Source organism: Salvelinus namaycush, chromosome 2, assembly GCF_016432855.1.
Source record: "Salvelinus namaycush isolate Seneca chromosome 2, SaNama_1.0, whole genome shotgun sequence".
NCBI lineage: Eukaryota > Metazoa > Chordata > Actinopteri > Salmoniformes > Salmonidae > Salvelinus > Salvelinus namaycush.
This window is the reverse complement of record NC_052308.1, coordinates 7456489-7468829: the sequence shown is the minus strand read 5'-3', so window position 1 is coordinate 7468829 and position 12341 is coordinate 7456489.

The following is a 12341-nucleotide window of genomic DNA, read 5'->3' as shown; positions in this document are numbered from 1 at the left end:
GGCTGTCTTATTTTAGAACTCCTAGGTTGTGTGTGTGTGTGTGTGTGTCTCGAGACTAGAGGGTGACTGTAAAAACAAGTATATTATTTCATACAGTAGCAGACTACTTTTATAGTCTGAACAAAAGTTCTTTGGGCGCGCCCGTGCGCATTGAGGACGTCCCGTGTGTCCGAATCCTCTCCTTTCCATCCAGGGAGAAAAGTAAACAAGTGTGCAATTCGTTTAAAGCTCCCGTTGTTCTGGTCGCTAAAGCGAGCACTAATCCGCTCTTAATAGGTCGAATCGCGGAAGAACAATGATTACACGCGGATTTCCAGCAACATGTCAACCTGGTGCTGTGACGGCTTTTGTTTGGCCCAAACATAATTCACCGTCCTATATGCATCACAACCGCAGGAAGAGGGAACATTCATTAGGATTAAACCTGATAGTATTGGAGGATTGTTATTCGTTTATATTTCCATGGCAAAAATGTACGAAATGGAATGCTGTTACTTGACTGGCCCCACATAATGACAGTATAGGCTAAAAGTGGGAATGGGTTTGATTTTCTACCCTGGTAGTTTTAATGAAAAGAATGGCACTGGTGTTTCGTTAAAGTTAGAAAATTAGAAACGGAATCACTTGCCTAAAGAGATAACACCTTTAAGCCTAGGTCTATTTGCAACCCCCAAAATCTGAATAGGGGTCTCCAATTCATATGCTAAATTGTAAGAACCTCCGGTTTTATTTAGTGACGTATATAAATCCCAGAATCGTTTAAAAATCGTAACCTGAGCGGACAGCTTCCAGAAGACAGTTGGTTGACACTATGGCAATATCTACAGTTAGTTGCCAGATCAGGCAGGTTGACGCACGGCCAGTTTTCACCATAGACAGAATCCTTGGGTTGGACTTGGACAGGCAAGAACTACGCAATGTGTCCCTGAAGCTGTATCGACCATGGACAGGTCAAATATTATTTATTTACATTGTAGCCATGATTTCCTTGTAGACTAAACCTGCTGTCATTATCTGTTGAGTTATATTGGGTTCTGTCTGGATTTCAGAGTTGGAAACAACCCAACAGAGACGTCACATTACAGTAAAAGGATCATCGAAGTCTTCGTCGGAGATTAAGAGAAAAGAAGAGGAACATAAACTCAACTGTAAACACTTTACAGAGTCCTACAGGAGAACATTGAATTGGTACATCGGGCTAAAAATGCACTTTTAGGCACAAGGCACATTTTTAAGAGCACAGTTTTCATGACACTTTGATACGAAGCGATTTTCGTAGCAGGTTAGGAGAGCATTTTCGCTAAAGGCTTCCCGCATGCTTCGGTTTGGCTGGCTCCTAGCATACTCCCTTAAAAGACCACTTGAAAAACGATAAAAAGCGGCAATAGTACTGTTTGTCCATCTTGAGACGCTGTAGCCAGTATATACTTCCTCAAAATACTCAGAATGAATCTAGTTAAGATCATTTGAGAACTCTGTCATTCATTTGACGGTTTTTACCGAGGAGATCTTGGTCGCACAATTTTACATCAAACTAAGATGTTTGGTGCAGTATTTCTCAAGTGAAAAAAAATGTGCATGAAAACAAGTCGTCTATCATTGAATGACAACAAACACTTCATTGAAGAATCCCTACTGTTGACCAATGACCGACGAAAGAGCATAGACTTCGGTTCCGAACTTCGGCTTGCCTCGAGAAAAATGTTGTGTACACGAACAGCGGAGAAAACCCCCGACGAAGACAACAATGCCGTCATAATATATGCACGATCTATTCTGAACATTTTCGAATGGAAAGCATGTAGACAGACGCTTTAACCCTAACTCTTTTCCCTGACCTTAACATCAGTCTCCTAACATCCTACGTTAATTCTCCTAACCTGCTGCGTAAGTTCAGCTAATACCTATTATGAAAATCTCCCTTCTGTGTGGAAGTGGTGTGAAAAGAGTGTTTCTCTAAATTTTACACACAACTGTGCCCAATGGCATATAGGTTCCATGTGTAGTGAGTGACAAAACATTCCACTAACAAAAATATTGATTGATATAGATATTATAAATCAACCTTTAAAAAGCATTTCTGATTTACATCTCATTGACATATTCTGTCAGGCCTATGTTTTCAAATTTTTGGGGGCTGTTAGTTACTGTTATTCACTTTGTGACAGATGTCTTTGTGAAAATAACAAAAATACAATTTGATTGTATGATGGATATATCTTCTTGGGGTCCATGCAGATTGAGGTCCTGGAGAGTGTGTTTCTCATCAACTCCTACCCGGGTATTGACATCAGAGAAGAGTTGGCACAGAGACTGCAACTGGAGGAGGACAGAATACAGGTATGCATTATAAACTAGTAACACTTAAGGTTGTTCTTATACATGTGTAGTTGCACTGTAATTGATGTTGAATAGTTATTAAGTAGCACATTACTTATTGCGACAAGAGACCACCTTTACTCCACACACAGAGATGCATATAAAGCTCTCCCCCGCCCTCCATTTGGCAAATCTGACCATAATTCTATCCTCCTGCTTCCTGCTTACAAGCTAAAACTAAAGCAGGAAGTACCAGTGACTCGCTCAATACAGAAGTGGTCAGATGACACGGATGCTACACTACAGGACTGTTTTGCTAGCACAGACTGGAATATGTTCCGGGATTCATCCAATGGCATTGAGGAATACACCACCTCAGTCATCGGCTTCATCAATAAGTACATCGATGACGTTGTCCCCACAGTGACTGTACGTACATATCCCAACCATAAGCCATGGATTACAGACAACATCCGCATCGAGCTAAAGGCTAGAGCTGCCGCTTTCAAGGAGGAGGAGACTAATCCGGACGCTTATAAGAAATCCCACTATGGCCTCAGACGAACCATTAAACAAGCAAAGGGTCAATACAGGATTAAGATTGAATCCTACTACACATTTACATTTACGTCATTTAGCAGACGCTCTTATCCAGAGCTACTTACAAATTGGTGCATTCACCTTATGATATCCAGTGGAACAGCCACTTTACAATAGTGCATCTAAATCTTTTAAGGGGGGGGGGGGGGGGGGGTTAGAAGGATTACTTTATCCTATCCTAGGTATTCCTTAAAGAGGTGGGGTTTCAGGTGTCTCCGGAAGGTGGTGATTGACTCCGCTGTCCTGGCGTCGTGAGGGAGTTTGTTCCACCATTGGGGTGCCAGAGCAGCGAACAGTTTTGACTGGGCTGAGCGGGAACTGTACTTCCTCAGAGGTAGGGAGGCGAGCAGGCCAGAGGTGGATGAACGCAGTGCCCTTGTTTGGGTGTAGGGCCTGATCAGAGCCTGAAGGTACGGAGGTGCCGTTCCCCTCACAGCTCCGTAAGCAAGCACCATGGTCTTGTAGCGGATGCGAGCTTCAACTGGAAGCCAGTGGAGAGAGCGGAGGAGCGGGGTGACGTGAGAGAACTTGGGAAGGTTGAACACCAGATGGGCTGCGGCGTTCTGGATGAGTTGTAGGGGTTTAATGGCACAGGCAGGGAGCCCAGCCAACAGCGAGTTGCAGTAATCCAGACGGGAGATGACAAGTGCCTGGATTAGGACCTGCGCCGCTTCCTGTGTGAGGCAGGGTCGTACTCTGCGAATGTTGTAGAGCATGAACCTACAGGAACGGGTCACCGCCTTGATGTTGGTTGAGAACGACAGGGTGTTGTCCAGGATCACGCCAAGGTTCTTAGCGCTCTGGGAGGAGGACACAATGGAGTTGTCAACCGTGATGGCGAGATCATGGAACGGGCAGTCCTTCCCCGGGAGGAAGAGCAGCTCCGTCTTGCCGAGGTTCAGCTTGAGGTGGTGATCCGTCATCCACACTGATATGTCTGCCAGACATGCAGAGATGCGATTCGCCACCTGGTTATCAGAAGGGGGAAAGGAGAAGATTAATTGTGTGTCGTCTGCATAGCAATGATAGGAGAGACCATGTGAGGTTATGACAGAGCCAAGTGACTTGGTGTATAGCGAGAATAGGAGAGGGCCTAGAACAGAGCCCTGGGGGACACCAGTGGTGAGAGCACGTGGTGAGGAGACAGATTCTCGCCACGCCACCTGGTAGGAGCGACCTGTCAGGTAGGACGCAATCCAAGCGTGGGCCGCGCCGGAGATGCCCAACTCGGAGAGGGTGGAGAGGAGGATCTGATGGTTCACAGTATCAAAGGCAGCCGATAGGTCTAGAAGGATGAGAGCAGAGGAGAGAGAGTTAGCTTTAGCAGTGCGGAGCGCCTCCGTGACACAGAGAAGAGCAGTCTCAGTTGAGTGACTAGTCTTGAAACCTGACTGATTTGGATCAAGAAGGTCATTCTGAGAGAGATAGCAGGAGAGCTGGCCAAGGACGGCACGTTCAAGAGTTTTGGAGAGAAAAGAAAGAAGGGATACTGGTCTGTAGTTGTTGACATCGGAGGGATCGAGTGTAGGTTTTTTCAGAAGGGGTGCAACTCTCGCTCTCTTGAAGACGGAAGGGACGTAGCCAGTGGTCAGGGATGAGTTGATGAGCGAGGTGAGGTAAGGGAGAAGGTCTCCGGAAATGGTCTGGAGAAGAGAGGAGGGGATAGGGTCAAGCGGGCAGGTTGTTGGGCGGCCGGCCGTCACAAGACGCGAGATTTCATCTGGGGAGAGAGGGGAGAAAGAGGTCAAAGCACAGGGTAGGGCAGTGTGAGCAGAACCAGCGGTGTCGTTTGACTTAGCAAACGAGGATCGGATGTCGTCAACCTTCTTTTCAAAATGGTTGACGAAGTCATCCGCAGAGAGGGAGGAGGGGGGGGGGGGGGGGGGAGGAGGATTCAGGAGGGAGGAGAAGGTGGCAAAGAGCTTCCTAGGGTTAGAGGCAGATGCTTGGAATTTAGAGTGGTAGAAAGTGGCTTTAGCAGCAGAGACAGAAGAGGAAAATGTAGAGAGGAGGGAGTGAAAGGATGCCAGGTCCGCAGGGAGGCGAGTTCTCCTCCATTTCCGCTCGGCTGCCCGGAGCCCTGTTCTGTGAGCTCGCAATGAGTCGTCGAGCCACGGGGCAGGAGGGGAGGACCGAGCCGGCCTGGAGGATAGGGGACATAGAGAGTCAAAGGATGCAGAAAGGGAGGAGAGGAGGGTTGAGGAGGCAGAATCAGGAGATAGGTTGGAGAAGGTTTGAGCAGAGGGAAGAGATGATAGGATGGAAGAGGAGAGAGAAGCGGGGGAGAGAGAGCGAAGGTTTGGACGGCGCGATACCATCCGAGTAGGGGCAGAGTGGGAAGTGTTGGATGAGAGCGAGAGGGAAAAGGATACAAGGTAGTGGTCGGAGACTTGGAGGGGAGTTGCAATGAGATTAGTGGAAGAACAGCATCTAGTAAAGATGAGGTCAAGCGTATTGCCTGCCTTGTGAGTAGGGGGGGGAAGGTGAGAGGGTGAGGTCAAAAGAGGAGAGGAGTGGAAAGAGGGAGGCAGAGAGGAATGAGTCAAAGGTAGACGTGGGGAGGTTAAAGTCACCCAGAACTGTGAGAGGTGAGCCATCCTCAGGGAAGGAACTTATCAAGGCGTCAAGCTCATTGATGAACTCTCCAAGGGAACCTGGAGGGCGATAAATGATAAGGATGTTAAGCTTGAAAGGGCTGGTAACTGTGACAGCATGGAATTCAAAGGAGGCGATAGACAGATGGGTCAGGGGAGAAAGAGAGAATGTCCACTTGGGAGAGATGAGGATCCCAGTGCCACCACCCCGCTGACCAGAAGGTCTCGGGGTGTGCGAGAACACGTGGGCAGAAGAGGAGAGAGCAGTAGGAGTAGCAGTGTTATCTGTGGTAATCCATGTTTCCGTCAGTGCCAAGAAGTCGAGGGACTGGAGGGAAGCATAGGCTGAGATGAACTCTGCCTTGTTGGCCGCAGATCGGCAGTTCCAGAGGCTGCCGGAGACCTGGAACTCCACGTGGGTCGTGCGCGCTGGGACCACCAGGTTAGGGTGGCAGCGGCCACGCGGTGTGAAGCGTTTGTATGGTCTGTGCAGAGAGGAGAGAACAGGGATAGACAGACACATAGTTGACAGGCTACAGAAGAGGCTACGCTAATGCAAAGGAGATTGGAATGACAAGTGGACTACACGTCTCGAATGTTCAGAAAGTTAAGCTTACGTAGCAAAAATCTTATTGACTAAAATGATTAAAATGATGCAGTACTGCTGACTGGTGAAGTAGGCTAGCTAGCAGTGGCTGCGTTGTTGACTATGTTTGAAAGTGTTGCTGGCTAGGTAGCCTCGATAACTGGCTAGGTAACCTCGATAACTGGCTAGATAATTACTCTAAACTACACAATTATCTTAGATACAAGGACAGCAAAGACAACTATGTAGCTAGCTAACACTACACTAATCAAATCGTTCCGTTGTACTGTTTCGGTAGATATTGGCTGGCTGGCTAGCTAGCAGTGTTGACAACGTTAGAAGATTCGATAATTCGATAATAATCTGAACTACACAATTATCTTTGATACAAAGACGGCTATGTAGCTAGCTAAGAAAAGAAGTGCTAAGATCAAACAAATCAAACCGTTGTACTGTAATGAAATTAAATTAAATATAATACTACCTGTGAAGCGAAGCGAAAATGCGACCACTCGCTCCAACCCGGAAGTACACCGGCTCTGACGCTCGACGGATGTGGCAGGGCTTGAAAACTATTACGGACTACAAATGGAAACCCAGACGCGAGCTGCCCAGTTACACGAGCCTACCAGACAAGCTAAATGCCTTTTATGCTCGCTTCGAGGCAAGCAACACTGGAGCATGCACGAGAGCACCAGCTGTTCTGGATGATTGTGTGATTACGCTCTCCGTAGCCGATGTGAACAAAACCTTTAAACAGGTCAACATTCACAAAGCCGCTGGGCCAGATGGATTACCAGGACGTGTACTCAAAGCATGCCTCGTACCAACTGTCAAGTGTCTTCACTGACATTTTCAACCTCTCCCTGACCGAGTCTGTAATACCTACATGTTTCAAGCAGACCACCATAGTCCCTGTGCCCAAGGAAGCGAAGGTAACCTGCCTAAATGATTACCCCCCCCGTGGCACTCATCCATGCTGTTACGTTCCCCAGTTTCTGTGTTGTGGGTTTGTATATGTGTGTGTATTTCAGGAAATGGAATCCTGGACTCTTCAAGCAGCTGATTGGTCGGCCCCATCACTGATTGGAGCTCTGACCCCGCCCTCTCGTCAGGGGAAACAGCTGGATCTTCAATTACCAACTCCTTCTGCAGCTTGAAAAGCCAGTGTTCCTTTGTATCCTTCTTTGTATGTTCTGTGTTGGTTGTTTAAGTTGTTGAAAGTATTTTGTAGCCGCTCCTGCAGAGGTATGTGTATGCCATAAGACTTAGTGTTTTTGATTTATTGAAATTGTTCACTAAATATTGGTGAATTATTCTGTTTCATTTGTTCTCAGTGGGGGGGGGGGGAGGCACCTTGGGAGTGTTTAGGCAAGAGGCCTGCAGGCACAGTATTGAATCTGCCTATGCACACTAGGTAAGACCTGGGCGGACCACCCCCTGTATTTTGGTTAGCGCGCCAGGTGGTGCTAAGATTAGGTAAGAAGTGGGTAGGCAGGTAAGGTAGGAGAGGGGACTCTTTAACTTTCATTGCTTTGGTTCCGTCCAGACCCTTTTCCCCTCATTACCGTGTTAAGGAAATAAATTCCCTGTAAACCTTTATTTTCTCTGCCTCTGTCGTCCTTCCCCGCAACTACGATCACATACTTTTTCACTCCACGGGGAGGAGTTGAGATGTAGCAGGGTGTTGTGTTCCCTCCAAGAGGCGTATGTAACACATACACTCATATATCCATCCATCCATCCATAGTAGGTTGGGGTCCACACAAGTAACAATGAATATGCTATTATTGCCTGACATTGGTTGTTTGCAGAAACCATGTACCCAAAACCTCCATGAAATAAAACTGGTGGACAAATATAACATATACACTGCCTGATCTGATCTCTTCCAACAAAAATTCAAAACTGAGAAAATGGGGAGAGAGAGAAAGGGAGGGCAAAGGAGACAAAAAAAAAGGAGGGACAGAAGGAGGGACAGAAGGTAATACCTCCATTACTACACACAGAACCTAATTATTCCACACCCACCCAGCCACTCAGCCAGCCACCCACACACTGAGGTTTAAGTAACCACACCTTTGGTTACTCTGCCCACAGTCTCCTCCTGCCCCAGGCTGATAACCTCTCCTCCTCCAGATGGTGAAGAGTGATCCATCACTCCAGAGAACGCGTTTCCACTGCTCCAGAGTCCAATTCTGGCGAGCTTTACACCACTCCAGCCGACGCTTGAAATTGCGGAAGGTGATCTTAGCCTTGTGTGCGGCTGCTTGGCCATGGAAACCCATTTTATGAAGCTCCAGACGAACAGTTCTTGTGCTGACGTTGCTTCCAGAGGCATTTGGAACATTGTAGTAAGTGTTGCAACCGAGGACAGATGGTTTTTATGCGCTACCCGCACTCGGTGATCCCGTTCTGTGAGCTTGGGTGGGCTACCACTTCGAGGTTGAGCCGCTTTTGCTCCTAAACGTTTCCACTTCACAATAACAGCACTTACAGTTCACTGGGGCACCTCTAGCAGGGTAGACATTTGACCAACTGACTTGTTGGAAAGGTGGCATCCTATGACAATGCCACGTTGAATGTCACTGAGCTCTTCAGTAAGGCCATTCTACTGCCAATGTTTGTCTATGGAGATTGCATGGCTGTGTGCTCGATTTTATACACCTGGCAGCAATGGGTGTGGCTGAAATAGCCAAATCCACTAGTTTGAGGGGGTGTCCACATACTTTTGTATATAGAGTGTATCTAATCACACACAGACCTGCTATATATATATATATATATATATATATATATATATATATATACACACACACACACACACACACACACACACACACACACGGTTTCCTAGGATTGAGTGTGCTATAAATAACAGGGAGAAGGAGAGGAAGAGGAGAGGAAGAGGAAAGGGACACACACAGACACCTCATGCTCTTTCAAGGCAAACGGTGGCTACTTTGAAGAAACTAAAATATAAAATATATTTTGATTTGTTTAACACTTTTTGGTTACTACATGATTCCATATGTGTAATTGAATAGTTTTGATGTCTTCACTATTATTCTACAGTGTAGAAAATAGTAAAAATAAAGAAAAACCCTTGAATGAGTAGGTGTGTCCAATCTTTTGACTGGTACTTTATATATTTATTGTTTTTGTTAAAAAAAAGACCATGAGATATCCCGAAAAATCGGTCTTCTCACAAAATTGTCTGTAGCGTCCAAACGGTTTGGCCTATAAACTATTATGACCCCTCTATGGACAGATGAGACTCTCACAACCCCCACAAGCATATTGGGAATTGTCTGAAGTTGATACAGCTGATCTGCCAACTTCTGTCTGTAGTGTCCGAACAGTTTGGACTCTGTGGGAAGGTGAAACTCTCACGAACATGTACATGTCAGTTTCTTTTGCTCTAGGACAACCACATGCCTCACAAGACTCATCTATAGGTCCCCCAGAACCCCATGAATGGAAATATGGAGACTGTTTAGTGCCAAAACTAAGGGGTTAATTACATGTACAAAAATAAGAAATGTTTCCTGATCTTTCTTATACCTCTCAGATATCGGATAGACACTTTAGAACAAACATCATTTAGATTTGTTTTTGGGACTATCTGTTTTTCCGTGTAGTAAATGTTATTCAATGCGTTTGTACGGGCTAATAGCAGTAAGGCCTAAAAGAAAATTCATTAAATAATTATTTTTATATACATTTTTTATAATTCAAGGGATCTGAAAATTCTCTATCAAATAGCTAAATTATCCTTGGTATCACTTTTAGTACATGAGAAAAATGTTTTATGATTATTTTAAGGATTACATTACATAGTTACATACATTACATAGTTCAAAAAAAGTGAATTGTTAATAGTTTCCTCAGGAACTTTCCCTGAGTGAAATATCAAATAGCTAAATTATCCTTGGTATCACTTTTAGTACATGAGAAAAATGTTTTATGATTATTTTAAGGATTAGCATTACATAGTTCAAAAAAAGTGAATTGTTAATAGTTTCCTCCGGAACTTTCCCTGCGTGTGCCACGGGCCCTGTTTTCATCCTGGGACCTCTTTTTATTTATATATATTTTTTATTTGAGTCATTTAGCAGACGCTCTAATCCAGAGCAACTAACAATTAGTGCATTCATTTTAAGATTGCTAGGTGAGACAATAACACATCACAATCATATCAAGTACATTTTCCTTCAACAAAGTATTTATCAGCAAAGTCAGTGCTAGTAGGAAAAGACAAGTGCCCGTGAGAGTTACTTAAGATACTCTTCAAAGTAGGGGTTTCCGATGTATTTGGATCATGAGCAGGGACACGGCTGTCCTGACTTTACCGAGAAGCTTGTTCCATCATTGGGGTGCCATGACAGAGATGAGCTTTGACTGGGCTGAGCGGGAGCTGCCCTCCCATAGGGGTGGGACTCGGGAGGGCCAAGAGACCAGAGGTGGCGGAACGGAGTGCTCGGGTTGGGATGTAGGGTTTGAGCATAACCTGAAGGTATAAGGAGAGGCAGTTCCCCTTGCTGATCCATAGGCAAGCACCAGGGTCTTGAAGATGGTGCGAGCTTTGATTGGAAGCCAGTGGAGTGTGCAGAGGAGTGGGGTGACATGGGAGAACTTAGGAATGTTGAACACCAGGTGGGCTGCGGCATTCTGGATAACTTGCTGTGGTTGGATGGCACAAGCGGGAAGCCTAGCCAACAGAGAGTTGCAGTTGTCTAGATGGGTGATGACAAGTGCCTGGATTAGGACCTGTGCTGCTTCCTGTGTGAGGAAAGGTCATACTGTAAGGATGTTGTAGAGCATGGAACTGCAGGAGCGAGTCACTGCTTTGATATTTGAAGAGAATGACAGGGTGTTGTCCAGGGTTACACTAAGGGTCTTTGTACTCTGGGAGGGGGACACCGCGGAGTTGTCAACCGTGATGGAGAGGTCTTGGAGAGGGCAGGCCTTCCCCGGGAGGAAGAGCAGCTCTGTTTTGTTGAGCTTGAGGTGGTGGGCCAATATCCGAGCTGAGATGTCTGCCAGGCATGCAGAGTTGCGTGTCGCCACCTGGGTGTCAGAAGGGGCGAAGGAGAAGAGTAGTTGAGTTTTATCCGGGGCCTCGCAGGGCCCTTCACCCAGTCTCGCAAAAATACATTTTAAAAAAGTTATGATCTTTTGGTCAATATTCACCAATTACAACTGAAATACTAATATTTTTATATTTAATTTAAACTGTGTTCTTACTCTTAACAGTTTAGAAAGTCACAGCTACACCCCTTCTTTAACTAAATTGAAATGTCAAAACCCATTATTCTATCACCACGCTTGGCTAGTACATGGTCTTGAATAAAAACATTTTTATACCCAATTCATTTAAAAGGAGTAGAGGCAATCTGAGTCCAGACACTTCTTACTTGGTTACACAATTTAATTGCAGTATTAATTCATAAAATAATAAAGTTACATTCAAAATATGATGGAAAATATGACAAGAACTTTAACCTCTGTGTTATAGCACTTGGGCTACAGTCAGCAAAGATGAGGAGTTGAACTGATAGTGCCTTTTAACTCAAATTCTTACCTGATGACCTGTTCGTCCTTAACCTGCCTCAACATGGGCGATGCTCTCTCTCTCACTCTCTCTACTGCCCCTCTTTGACCCTGACATAATCATTAGACCAAATACTATTATCATATGACTGCATCACATATGCAGCAGCACCTCCAGTACCCGCCTACTGATATACAAACAACATTATGTAGGTAAAAATAATCCTAATGATTTTATAGTTAATTTCCATTATCAATTGGTTATTTTATTTATTGTTTGATAACATTTCAACAAAAAAGGGAAAAATTGCCTTTAAAAAAGCTGTAGCATAGCCTACGATAGATCTATTATTAAGGCTTATTTCAAGTGACATGGGTTCCATAAAAAATATATATTCTTCTTTTAAATTGCTATTGTAGAAATAGACTTGTCATATGTTATTATTAATTAATAGCTAGGAAAGGAAATCCCCTCGGCATTACTGATGCATTCCGAAGCCGATGGAAAAGGTACCCTACCTTACTTTGGGTTACTGGGTCGGCCTACATTATAAGGCTTCTGGCGCCTTCTATTGACCACATTAATACACTGGTAAATCTTTGGGCGGGCTATTTTAAAAAGGTAAAAGTCTGTCTGTCTTTATTAGAAACGTTCTGGGGGACTGGGAATATAGTGCTAAACATCTGAA